Source organism: Seriola aureovittata, chromosome 6, assembly GCF_021018895.1.
Source record: "Seriola aureovittata isolate HTS-2021-v1 ecotype China chromosome 6, ASM2101889v1, whole genome shotgun sequence".
NCBI lineage: Eukaryota > Metazoa > Chordata > Actinopteri > Carangiformes > Carangidae > Seriola > Seriola aureovittata.
This window is the reverse complement of record NC_079369.1, coordinates 29,903,769-29,917,206: the sequence shown is the minus strand read 5'-3', so window position 1 is coordinate 29,917,206 and position 13,438 is coordinate 29,903,769.

The window sequence follows — 13,438 nt, the reverse complement described above, 5'->3', positions numbered from 1 at the left end:
TGAATCCCAACAACTATGTCTACATTTTCAGAAAGAATTATTTGTCTCCTTTTTACGGTTTGGCCGTGAGCTCGAGTTAAAAATAAAAATAAAGGTTATTTTTTACTGCTTCACGCACTCTAGCCAACTGACGCTTTCACTCTAACTTTGAAGAAAAAGTGATTTGCACTCCTCCTTTGAGTGCTCATAGTGTGAAAAGTTTACATGTTATGTAAAAACAGTTCTGTCTTATTGAGAGAGCAGAAGTTTTCCTCCGTTTTATAGTTTGAATCACATTTCTACGTGCAGGTATGAGAGAGCTGGGTGACTCAGAAAAAAGGTGCAATTTTGTAGAAAAAAGGTGGGTTTCTAAAGAAAATTCCAATGCATTCCTAATGCATTATTTATTCCCAGTTCTTTGGGAATAACTTTGGGAAAAATTTGAATTTTAACACCAAAAGTCATAGCACCGTTTTCGGGATCAAGACGCACGTTTTGATGTATATATTACCGGGGTTTTCTCAAAGCTGCAGGACGAGTTACGCGCCAAAATTTGGCGGAAGAATAATAAACCCGAAAGAGAATATTAATAGATGCCTCGGAGCTGAGCACCCGTGGCACTAATAAACACTTAACGGTGTAATGTGTGAGATCTGGCCAGAATTTTATTTTCAAATTTTCAAAGAAAGAACTAACACTATCAATTGTATGTGAAGGAGTGATGTTATGACCAAGACTTCCATTAATTGTATTTCAGAGATATCCACTGAAATGAGCATGCTAACCAACTAGCTTTGTCCTGGGCCGTGTTGTAATACCACTTTATGACTCTAGATACTGTGTGCCTAATACTTTATTTATTTTAGCATATTCATATCTATCCTTACACACACGACAGACCTAACATGTTTCAATATAAGAACTTGTATGATCTAAACTAATTATCCAATCAAATGTTTGTCTGTATCAGGACCAGAATTCCAGTCCAGTCATCCAAAGTGATGGACCAGCACCTGTCTTTTATTCTGTGTCTGGCCTCATCAATCATCAACAACCACATTACAGTAACACCTTGCAGTACTACTCCTGCACAGAACACATATTGTCTATGCTGTGATCTTTTGCACATCCTGCTCAGCAGGAGTTTTGTCAACACTTATTTTACCTTTTTATTGTTATTTCCTGTTAATATGTTTATTGGATACTGCACCAAACACCAAGCCAAATATCTTGTAAGTAAAAACCTACCTGGCAATAAACCTTATTTTCTGATTCTGCCTTTGTGATGATGTCACATCATCCCTTCCTCATGCAGCTGTAGCCTGACACCCATGTGTCATGCAGTATCCCCTTGTCTTCATAATTTTATAGGTAAATAAAAACATACTATTTGTATTACAAGTACTCGATAGTAATACACAGTAAGTACACAATAATTTGTTTCAGTGCTATCAACAATTTTAACTATCAACAATAAATGCACATATAAATAAACAGTGGTGAAGAGGTGAAGTGCTGCCCCCTGTGGAGGTGGAGCAAGTAGCACGATCTTACACATTACACCTTATATATAATATAATGTGATGCTTCACTGTTGTTTTGTTGGGAAAATACTTGTATATATACTGACTGACTGTTTTGCTTGCTATTTTTAGACCTCACTCATCTACATGTAAATTTGAAAACAACATCAATAGACATTATCAGATGGATTTTCATAAGATCTCTTAAAGACATATGCCCCCATCCATATCTGTAAATAGAGATTATGATTTAAATTTATCATCAATCAATGTATAATATGAAGAACTTGTACTGTGTATGTACTAGGGATGTAACGATGCATCGCGAGACAAATACAAATGTGTGACGATTCAAATCGGCTGAGATGAAAAATGAATCGCAGAGAAGCTCAAGTCACCACCGTCTGAGCGAAAAAAACAGTTAAAAGGACAATCCACGCTGACAAACAGATTCGGAACCCCACTCGCCCAAACCCGTGCAAGGGCCAAGGAGATTACGATGTGCATCGGTGTTTTCATGGCAAAAGATATGAGGCCGCTTTCCGTAGTTGAAAATGAAGGATTTCGGCTGTTGGTCAACACACTGGAGCCCAAATACGCCCACACTTCAGCCAGACGGTGATGCCAGCGCTTTACAGGGAAACCAAAGCAAAGGTGGTTGAGGCCCTCAGAGGGGCAGCGTATCAATCACAACAGACGGCTGGACCTCCAGGGCGACCCAAGGTTATATAACCATCACAGCCCATGTGATCACCGCCGATTGGGAAATGGCGAACTTTGTCCTTCAAACTCACCCTCTTTTTGAAATGCACAGTGGGGTCAACAGTGCTGAAGTACTAAAAGAGGCTGTGACTGAATGGGAGCTGGAAAAGGCTCAACATGGAATTGCTGTCGTTACGGACAATGCAAGGAATATGGATGTTGCGGTGAGGGAGGCCGGGCTGGCACCTCATATCAAGTGTTTTGCCCACACGTTAAACTTGGCCACCCCAGCAGGTTTGAGTGTACCCCGCGCCACCCGTCTGCTGGGTCGGGTGAGACGGGTTGTAGCCTTCTTCCACCGAAGCCCCACAGCCACCGCTGTGTTCACATCCAAACAGAAAGCGCTACTCAACAAGGACGTAAACGAGCACAAGCTCATCATGGACGTTGCAACGTGCTGGAACAGCAGTCTGGATATGATTGAATCTATCTCGAACAGCAACCAGCCATGGCAGCAGCTCTCCTCAGCACAGACGTCCGACGAAATGCCCGTGAAATCGACACACTGGATAAGTCAGACAACCGTGATGCTGAGGACGTGGTTAGCCTTCTTAAACCTCTGAAGACAGCCACCACCATGCTTAGTGATGAAAAAACCCCAACTGTTTCAGCAGGGGACATTGTGAATGTGCAGAGATCTCAGCTTCTGCCTGAGAATGTTGATATGCTGATCTTCCTTAAAAAAAATAGTTTATTTGAAGAGATTTTATCTATTTGTATTATTCATATAGTTATTTTGATGTGGATCCAATTTTTTATTTATGATAAAATATAATTTCAGTTGCACTTTTAAGAACAGGACATATGCATTGTTTTGCACTTTTTACCTTACCTCAGAGAAATAAAAATGGATTCTCTTTAATTTGTTAAAGATAAGAGAAAATATATTTTGTAGTTTTCATATATTTAAATATATATGTTTTTTAAATATGCATTTATTGCATAGTTTGTGTTTTGCAGTTACACCCTACCTCAGAAATGTGTTTTTTGTCTGAGAAATAATTAGAGGAATCTTTTTCAGTCATAATTTGTCTGCAAGCTTATTCTGTTAAAAAAAAACGTGAGAAAATCATATCGTTAACCCAGTATCGGAAATCGTATCGAATCGTGAGTTGAGTGTATCGTTACATCCCTAGTATGTACCATTGTTATGAAGCGTCAAGCTTCAATCAGGAAGACTATCTCTATTCTCCCTCTCTCACCCTACTCCTTGTAAACAGCTGATTTCAGGTACTCGTGAACCAATAACATCGCGCCACGATCTCAACCAGCCAATCAAATGCAGGGTTCTGGTTCTCCTTTCTGCAATGATTTGATCTAATAAGCCTTACTTGATTAAATGTTTCCTCATATATAGACTGTGTCATTGTTGTATGTATGCTTCTTGGTTTATATCAAGCCATTACATGATTGTTTTTGTCTCACAATGAAATAATGAATAAGAAAATACCACTTTTGTTCAAAGTTTGGTTATTCAACAGATATGATACAATATCTGTAATGACACAATACACTGTGGAAACAAGCCACTGAGCTGCCATTCAAAGAAAATCCATTCGAATAAAGTTATGAATTAGGCAAGGCGTAGAAAAGGCCAGCACTCTTTCTGACCAATTAACACATGACCAACCAACTTTTTATTTAAACATTTTAAACCTTTTTACAAAACATTTCCTGACATACGACCGTAAGAATGGGTGATAAACCGCACAGTAGAGTGAGCTGCTACCAAATACAAACAAATAGTTAAATAATTAATGAAATTAGTAAATAAGTAGTAAAAAAAAGTAAATAAAAAAAAGGTTGAAATTAAATGAAAAACAGGTACCTCCATCATCATCATACCCAATCATGCATACACATACCTGAAAACACATGTGTACATATATGTGTAATTGGACTAGGCAAGGGTGCGTATCTTGCTTGTTTAATGTGATTTCCGCAGTTTGTAGATGATTATGTTTCTCTAATCTTTGATTATTGGTGAGATATTGGATCATTTGAACATTTATTGAAGTGAAACATGTGAGACATTGGTGGAGCTGTAACAAGTACCTAAAGCAGCTGACTCTGGTTTTTATTCTCTTAATGTTTTTTAATGGTAAACAGCTTTTTGGCACATTACCGCCACCCTCTGGTGCGTGAGCACTGTTCACTCTTGTCAGAGTTGGTGGCTGATGTTCTCCTTAATTATCTGCAAAAACAATGAGCGTGTTACAGCACATTCATTCACAACGCTGCAGCCCAGTGCTTCTCAACGTGCACTGAGGTGTTGTTAGTCAGCAAGTGAGGGTGAAACTGGTATGAAATCTAACACAATGTATTGTGGTGATCACCAGAGATTCATTGTGGTTAATAGTAAGAAGGTCAGTGGTACATAGAATTTGATAACCTCACATAATTCCCAGAATTGGGAATACCCACAACTATAACAGTTAAATTAAAATTATTATTATTAATAACATTTTAAGTCAGTTTCCTTCAGAATGGACTGTTGGTCTCCGGTTGATGATAATATATCTTTAAAAATCAGGCAGGAATTTCATTTAAGTGATCATGAACTGAAATAAAAAAAAATATTCTCTATTTCTCTCTCCCTTCTCACCAAATAAATTGTTTCCATCAATAAAGCAAAATTACATTGAAACTGACTGGTCTGCACATGACGTGTGTGTGCTTCTGTCAAACAGCAGGTGTCACTAACAGCCTGACTAAATAAGCAGCATCTCTCTTATAATCTTGTATTGGGATAAATTGTGTCTTAATCACCTTGATTGATCTTTGTGACGACGTGGAATTAGGGTGTAATGGCAGCTTTTAATAATTAATTAGTAACTAATAGAGCCTTCACAGAGAAGATGGAGATTATTGAGAGAGGGGCCAACCATCCTGGATTTGATTGAAACTGGTAAAGCAAGTTCAACATTAGCAGGCTACACCAGGCATTTTCAGACCAGCCCACGCAAGAAATCAGCTTGGTTGACAGGGTTTGCTAATTGGAAGTCATTTTGCATTTTGTTCTCAAATGAGAAGTTTCTGGAAGTCCAAAGGTTACAATGACCTAGGTTAAATTAGTGGCATGCTTGCATTAATAACTTTGGGGAGCACCTGTGTGGACCTCCAGTTGAATCAGCAGGCTGTGCTAGGCATTGAGCAGTACAATAAAAACATTAGTAACAATAGTAACATTCCTGGGGAGTCAGGACACTCTGAAGGAGAATCCTCCACCAACAGAGGGAACTACGTACAGCTGATCAACCTGCTGAGGAGATATGACATGAGCAGGGCCAGGCATCTGGAAACGAACATGTTTTTTGCAGGTATGTCACATTCAGAACCACCTAATTGATGCTGTTAGCATGGTAATGCTAGATCAAATGGCCAGATTAAACGTGAAGCTAGCTGAAAGATGCCTACTTTTCATCACTGTACTGTTACAACAGACATGTTTAATGCTGCCTGGCTGTCAACTGTGCTGTGGTATGTTTCTCTAGAAAGGGTTTCACAGGAGCATTTCTTCGGCATCTTCAACATGTATGAGAACCACACTGCTTCTGCATTGTCTCGGCATGTCTTTGATTTCGTACATCAGCTTACCTGCAGAGAGAAATTGATGGCGCAGACCGATGATGGAGCAGCAGTTATATCTGGAAAGCTGAATGGCTCATAGGCCGGAGTAAAGAAACGATTCCTGTACACCACATTAGTACATTGCTATGCACACATTTTAAATTTAGTCCTCTCGCAGGTTTGCAGCAGGAATAAGCATTGCAAGCTCTTCTTTTCCCTCTGAACGGGCTGGCATCTGTTTTCAGTGCATCTGCCAAACAAACAGGCACAATATGAGATAGTATAGAGAAGATTTTCCAGGGCTGCACCAACATGATGTAATTATACATTTAGGCTAGTTAATATGACAGAAGAGTGTCACGGGTTGTTGAGGTAAGTTGGACCCAAATGCAGCCAATACATGGGAGACGGTGTAGGCAGGTTTATTTAACAAAACGTGAACGTGACATGAACAAAACGTGAAGACAACAGGACGTGAACAAACCCAGAACTAAACAGACGAACCGACCCAGACAAAGTGGAGCACAAAGACTATATAGACACAGGAGGCAAGGTGATTGCACACAGGTGAAACACATCAGGGCGGGGCAGACAATCACTACACAGAAACAAGACCACGACAAGAAGCAAGAACACTGAGACACAAGGAACCAAATTACAAAATAAAACAGGAAGTGCAAAACGTCCAAAATAAAACAAAAAGTGTCTGCCATTACAAACCATGACAAAGAGCACTATAGTTCACTGATGGAGCTTTTCAGTGAGATCAGAAACAACGCTCAGAACTGGGATGACAGTTCTGTGCTTATGGCATGGGGCTTCCTTCTCCATTTTCCGTATGTAAAATTCAGGGTCTTCTTGAAAATCTTTGCAGACATCTGCTACTATGCTGGAGAAGTGAGGAGGGTGACAGAGCTTCTGGAGAGCAAGTGAGGCGAGTTCAACAACCATGGAATGAACTGAAGAGATCCAGGCTTGCTAAATTTCACCAGTCGTATACAGATGTCTTTGACACAGCTGTGTCCCAACTACATAAAATGTTTGGATCACTCGAAAAGTTGAATCTGGCTGAATTCTCAGAGTTGAGCAGAGCCTTTCCTGACGCAGCTTTTGCATCACTGAAAGAGATATATGGGCATTTCTTTGATGTTGTTCTCCTCCTCAATGAGCTCAGTGCTGTATTCATCGCCCACCTTGGCTAAAAAGAAGAGCTGAAGCATGGGGCAGATCTACAACTGTTTCTCAACTTTCCTGACTGTTGCCACAACTACATCAGTGGAGAGAATGGTTAATCTTCTGAAGAGGACTAAAAGTTTCATTTGAAACGCTGTCAGTCACTGTCAGGGCATTTGTCTGGTCTTGGCTAATGGCAATAGAGCAAAAGCTGCTGCGTAAACAGAGGGCAGAGTACATATTCTATGATAAAGTAATAGAATTCTTTGTCAAGAAGAACCAGAGTTTGTATACAGATAGTGTGCAATATAGTGCTGCCAACCCACCGGCCCTTTATTACAGAGGAGTAATGATATCATGATTTTCTACATAATTTTCAGTCAGATGCCCTGGTACAAATCCTCTGTAGACCAGACTTCGTAGACTGGGTCCTCTGAATCGGGACAAAGCTCTAGTCTTTGTTGAAGTTCTCTACAATAGTGAACTTCAACAAAACTGGGATTAATAAAGTCAAACCACACCAAACATTCATGACCTGGATGTTTGGAAGTCCACACAATAAATCAAAGGAGGTGTAATAATGTCTGTTGTGTTTGTTCAACTCTGGGTTACAGAATCATTCTCCATAACATTCCCCATTGCATCCACATGTACATTATTCTGTGAGTTTCCTGCACCAATAACAGGACATATTTGTACTTTGCACCAGGAGGACAGAAATATCTAAAGTGTGAAAATGTCTAGGAGGGTAAACAATGCACTTACTACATGCGTACTACAATGACGCATGCATTCATACGTGTCTGCTGTTTCAGTGTCAGAAATCTTGATCAGACATGGACAAGATGGACATTCTTTTAAAAGAATGAACCATGAACCTTGACCTTTGACAAAAATCTAAAATCAATTCATCTTTGAGTCCGAGTAAACATTTGTACAAAACATTAAGATATATGAAAAGAGGAAAAAAGCCTATAAAAAAACAATGAAGGAAACTATTAATAATCAATTTAAAGAGTTCTATTCGACACTAGAGCTGAACTATTAATTGTTTTTACGATAATATCGCAATATGATAAAACGCAATTTTCTAATTGCAAAGGCTGCGATTACACTCTGGTCACATGACATGCAAGTGAGAGTAGAGCAGTGGGCTAAAAAAGGGAGCAACAACTTGGCATGCTACACTTTGACATGTTGTACAATGGCCCCAGGCTTGACAGAACCTGGCACTGCGGAAACTTTAGTGTCTAAGAGGAGCAATACGTCGTGTGTTGTGTGGAACTATTTTGGCTTTAAAAAAGAAGATGCTGCACAGCGTTAGGTGTTATGCAGAACCTGCCTTGCTACCAGTGCTACATCACGTAGCAACACTACTAACCTGTATCATCACAACAATGCCATTTTTCCACCTACACCAACTGCTAACAGCTGCGATAGTCAGAAACCTTTACTATCAATTAGAATGAAATGTCACAGTATGGTACTACAACACACAGGAGAGACTGATTGACACATTGAAATGGTTGGGGATCAATTGTCGGAATTGATGATGAATTAGATTCTTACACTCCTGTACTCACATCTTGCGGGGCAAAATGTGATTTGTAGGACTGTGAAGAAGGATGTTTAAGGAATGTCAATCGTCTTCATGGATCAAAATGAGAAGATGGACATGTATGGCTTCACATATGTCCTTAGGTGGGACTCCCCAGGGATTTTTGCCACTTATTCAGCAACCACACATAGTGCCAGTGTTACAAGCGTGTGAGACACATGCAAAAGCATTGTGCACTCTCCTTGGTGGTGAGGAGACAATGGTCCATGGAGGTCGGCAGTACATGGGCTATTGTAATAGAGTAGGATATAATTGGTCAGTGAATGTGATCACAAATAAAAATTAAAAAAAGACTTATTTACTATCTAAACATGATAACTAAAACTAATGTTTTTATGGTTGTGTTTAGGCTCCTCTTGGCACTTGTTTAAGGTTGGGGAGCGACTGGGATCTAACTGTACTGTACTCGGCTCTGAGGATATGTTTACTGAAATAAAACTCACCTGCACTGAGAGACAAAACAAAAATCATGGTTTGTGTTTCCTGGTTATCAAAACATGTTAGAGTCTGACTGATAACTGCAAGTTAAAGTTCATGATGCAGCCTCCACCATCCACTCTTCATGTGATGTACACAAAGACACACACTTCAGTATACTAACGCACTTTGATAGGTCTCATATCACTGCAGTGAAATAATTATCCTCAGATACATGTGCACACACACATACATATGTATGGTATAATGGTAAAATAGCTTGTTCTAAATGAACTCACAAGCAAATGTTTAAATACATCCTCTCATCACCTCAAGCTTTGTGCAGATCCTCGTTTGTTCCAGCTTTTACACCTTAGTGTTAATTTCTTCAGCTTTTTGACAAGCCTCCAAGCTACAGCTTGTTCTTTGTATAAGTGCTTTTTCTGAACTTCTCCCTATCTCTGCAGATTAGTCAGGGAGCAAATTACCTACCTGCACAAAAAAAGCATAGTCCTACACAATTTGCTTTGCTTGGTGTACAGATCTTCTTTTGAAGACAGGCCATGTTATTTCACCCCAGCCCTGCAGCAGTCCTGGATGCAAATCCTCATAAAATTAAATTTAAAAAACTGCACATGTAGTCCAGGTGCTCTTATCAGCGTCTGCACAAACTGCATACAAATCAGGCGAGGATCACACACCACAGCAAAGGTCTCATGTAAAAAGCTGGCTAATTGCTAATTGGGTAGCAAGGTTCTGAAGCAGGCTCAGTTAACAAGAATTAAAATGCAGAGGCTCCTCATGCCTGTGAAGTGTCTCTGGCTTCCTGGTGACATGCCCCCAAGCAGAAACACACTGACAAACAGCAGAGCCACAGCAGAGACGGCTGCTTGTTCAGCTCTGAACACACAGCTGCTTTACAACATCACACAACAGCAAGACATGTCAAACTGACACTGACATGCAGCCATTACACTGAGATGGGATGTGTTTACTATACATGCACCAGATGGGAAGTCATCTTCAGTATGATATTCACAGCAGACAGATCTGTTCCTACACCCTGCCTCCACATTTACATCTATCATGTATGCGAGCTGTTTTGGTCCCACTCCGACCATCATTGCTACTCTCTACTGTCACTTTTGTATTGTTTTTATTTTTATATTTCATTTTTATTGTTGTTAATTAATTCTTAATATGTTTTTAATCTCAATTTGTGTAACTGTGTACGGTGTCCTTGAGTGCCAAGAAAGGCGCCTTTAAATAAAATGTATTATTATTATTATTATTATTATCAGTTCAAATGTGTTTTATATCACAACATGTGAAACACCACCTTCTCCCCTTTTCCCGTTTATGGACAATTTTGTGATATTTGTGGGTTAAACTTAAAGTCAAACTGAAGGTAAAATGTATTAATCAGCAGTTTGTGTTTTGACTTGCATATCTTACTTATATGGCTGAAATGTTAATCAATACAAAACAAGGAACAGCAAGCAGCAGTTTGACTGTACCATCAGCACTAGTGTTCTCCTGGGGGTGTGCAAGTTTTCGTACTGACTGACAATGTTGGTACTGTACTGATTGGTGCAATATTTGTGTGGGTGGTCACTGTTTTACTATACTAATTTCACTTCAATAACAGCCACAGTTGGCTGGAGGCCGGCACTGTTAGCCTCTGCCCCATCTTTTCTTTAAGCTCTCCTGTATCATCACTCCATCACTCTGACTGGATTCAGTGACAAGTTAATATTCATCTGCTGAAGTTACACAATCCACCATTCACTGTGAGTTTTTGACAGTGTGGTCATTTTCCATTACCACAAGTGAAAGAGAGACAACTAAACACTAGACAGAGGGAACCCTTTTTATAATGTGGGATGGACACAGCACAATACCAGACTGTTCAATATTCAATAAACTACAAAATTCCAGGGAAATTTTGAGTGCCACGGGGGCTACTGCCGGGATGAGTACATGATTTATTTCCAGTGTTCAAAAGTCACCCTGATCATATTCTGGTTTTGAGAAATGTCTTGATATAAAAGACTCTGATATAAAACAATGTCACATCCCTCCATCATGTATTATGTGGGAAATATCTCATATTCTGTGTTGTTTTTTTTAATAAAACAAGAGGCAATATGTCTTCAAACCGGCATTTAAAGGGTTAAAATCCTGAAAACTAATAAACATTTGGTAGGTTTGAGCAGAACTGAAGTGGTTTAAGAGATGTATGCAAAAAAAAGCAGAAAAAAATATTGATATATGATAATTTTATAGCATTTTCTTTGTGTGTCCTTTTTTGGACGCAAGGAACCCCAGAGGGTACAAAATGTGTTACCAGTGTATAATAGACCTGTAAAAGTAACTGACATTACCACTATTATGTTTTTTTCTGTGCTAAATTTAACATTACTGGGGAGGAGAGCAACGCGACTAGAAGTGACAGCGAGAGAGGGCTAGTAGCTTCTCCTCTCCTCTGTCTCAGCGGAGACCGTCACAACTTCATTCACTCTTTTAACAACAACAAAAAAAAAAGCAACGAAGGAAGCAGTAAATGGACTTACATATTTAAGACCTAACTAAATGTCATTTAAGACCTAACATGCGGCCAATGTAAAGCTAACAGAGCTTGGAGAGTTGGTTATCTGGTTGCTAGGCGCACGCACACACGCACACAGGTCAGGAGCTGCCGTTGCCATGGCAATGTGAAAATCTGCCCACAATTTGGCTTCTACATGGCTTCAAACAATTGCAAATTATGAGAAAACCGTTACTTCTTTTCAAAAACCGAAAAGACCGTGCCAGACACTGAAGCCAGAAGTTTCTTACAGTCTTTATTTTATTCAGATATTCCTTAAAATGAGTGAGGAAGCTCAGTGCGAAGACAGAGTGAGATTCTTTTGAAAAAAAAAGACGATTACATTAGGTGTCAATGAGAGTGAGACAGGTATTGCTGCCTGACTCGGCACCCCCGTTTAAATTTTGTGCAGACCCTGCCTGTCAAAGTTACATTTTATGAATCCCAACAACTATACAGTCTACATTTTCAGAAAGAATTATTTGTCTCCTTTTTACGGTTTGGCCGCGAGCTCGAGTTAAAAATAAAAATAAAGGTTATTTTTTACTGCTTCACGCACTCTAGCCAATTCACGCTGTCACTTTAACTTTGAATAAAACGTGATTTCCACTCCTCCTTTGAGTGCTCACAGTGTGAAAAGTTTACATGTTATGTAAAAACAGTTGTTGTGTTTTTGAGAGAGCAGAAGTTTTCCTCCGTTTTATAGTTTGAATCACATTTCTACGTGCAGGTATGAGAGAGCTGGGTGACTCAGAAAAAAGGTGAAATTTTGTAGAAAAAAGGTGAAATTTTGTGAGAAAATTCCAATGCATTCCTAATGCATTATTAGTGCCACGGGTGCTCAGCTCCGAGGCACTCCTCTCAGCTATTCTAGCTGTAGAGGAGTGCCTCGGGGCTTCGGGTTTATTATTCTTCCGCCAAATTTCGGCGCGTAACTCGTCCCGCACCTTTGAGAAAACCCTGGTAATATATACATCAAAACGTGCGTCTTGATCCCGCAAGGGGTGCTGTGACTTTTGGTGTTAAAATTAAAATTTTTCCCAAAGTTATTCCCAAAAAACTGGGAATAAATAATGCATTAGAAATGCATTGGAATTTTCTTTAGAAACCCACCTTTTTTCGACAAAATTGCACCTTTTTGCTGAGTCACCCAGCTCTCTCATACCTGCACGTAGAAATGTGATTCAAACTATAAAACGGAGGAAAACTTCTGCTCTCTCAAAAAGATAACAACTGTTTTTACATAACATGTAAACTTTTCAAACTGTGAGCACTCAAAGGAGGAGTGCAAATCACTTTTTCTTCAAAGTTAGAGTGAAAGCGTCAGTTGGCTAGAGTGCGTGAAGCAGTAAAAAATAAACTTTATTTTTATTTTTAACTCGAGCTCACGGCCAAACCGTAAAAAGGAGACAAATAATTCTTTCTGAAAATGTAGACATAGTTGTTGGGATTCATAAAATGTAACTTTGACAGGCAGGGTCTGCACAAAATTTAAACGGGGGTGCCGAGTCCGGCAGCAATACCTGTCTCACTCTCATTGACACCTAATGTAATCGTCTTTTTTTTTCAAAAGAATCTCTCTCTGTCTTCGCACTGAGCTTACGGACTCATTTTAAGGAATATCTGAATAAAATAGAGACTGTAGAAACTTCTGGCTTCAGTGTCTGGCACGGTCTTTTCAGTTTTTGAAAAGAAGTAACGGTTTTCTCATAATTTGCAGTTGTTTGAAGCCACGTAGAAGCCAAATTGTGGGCAGATTTTCACATTGCCATGGCAACGGCAGCTCCTGATCTGTGTGCGTGCCTGCGT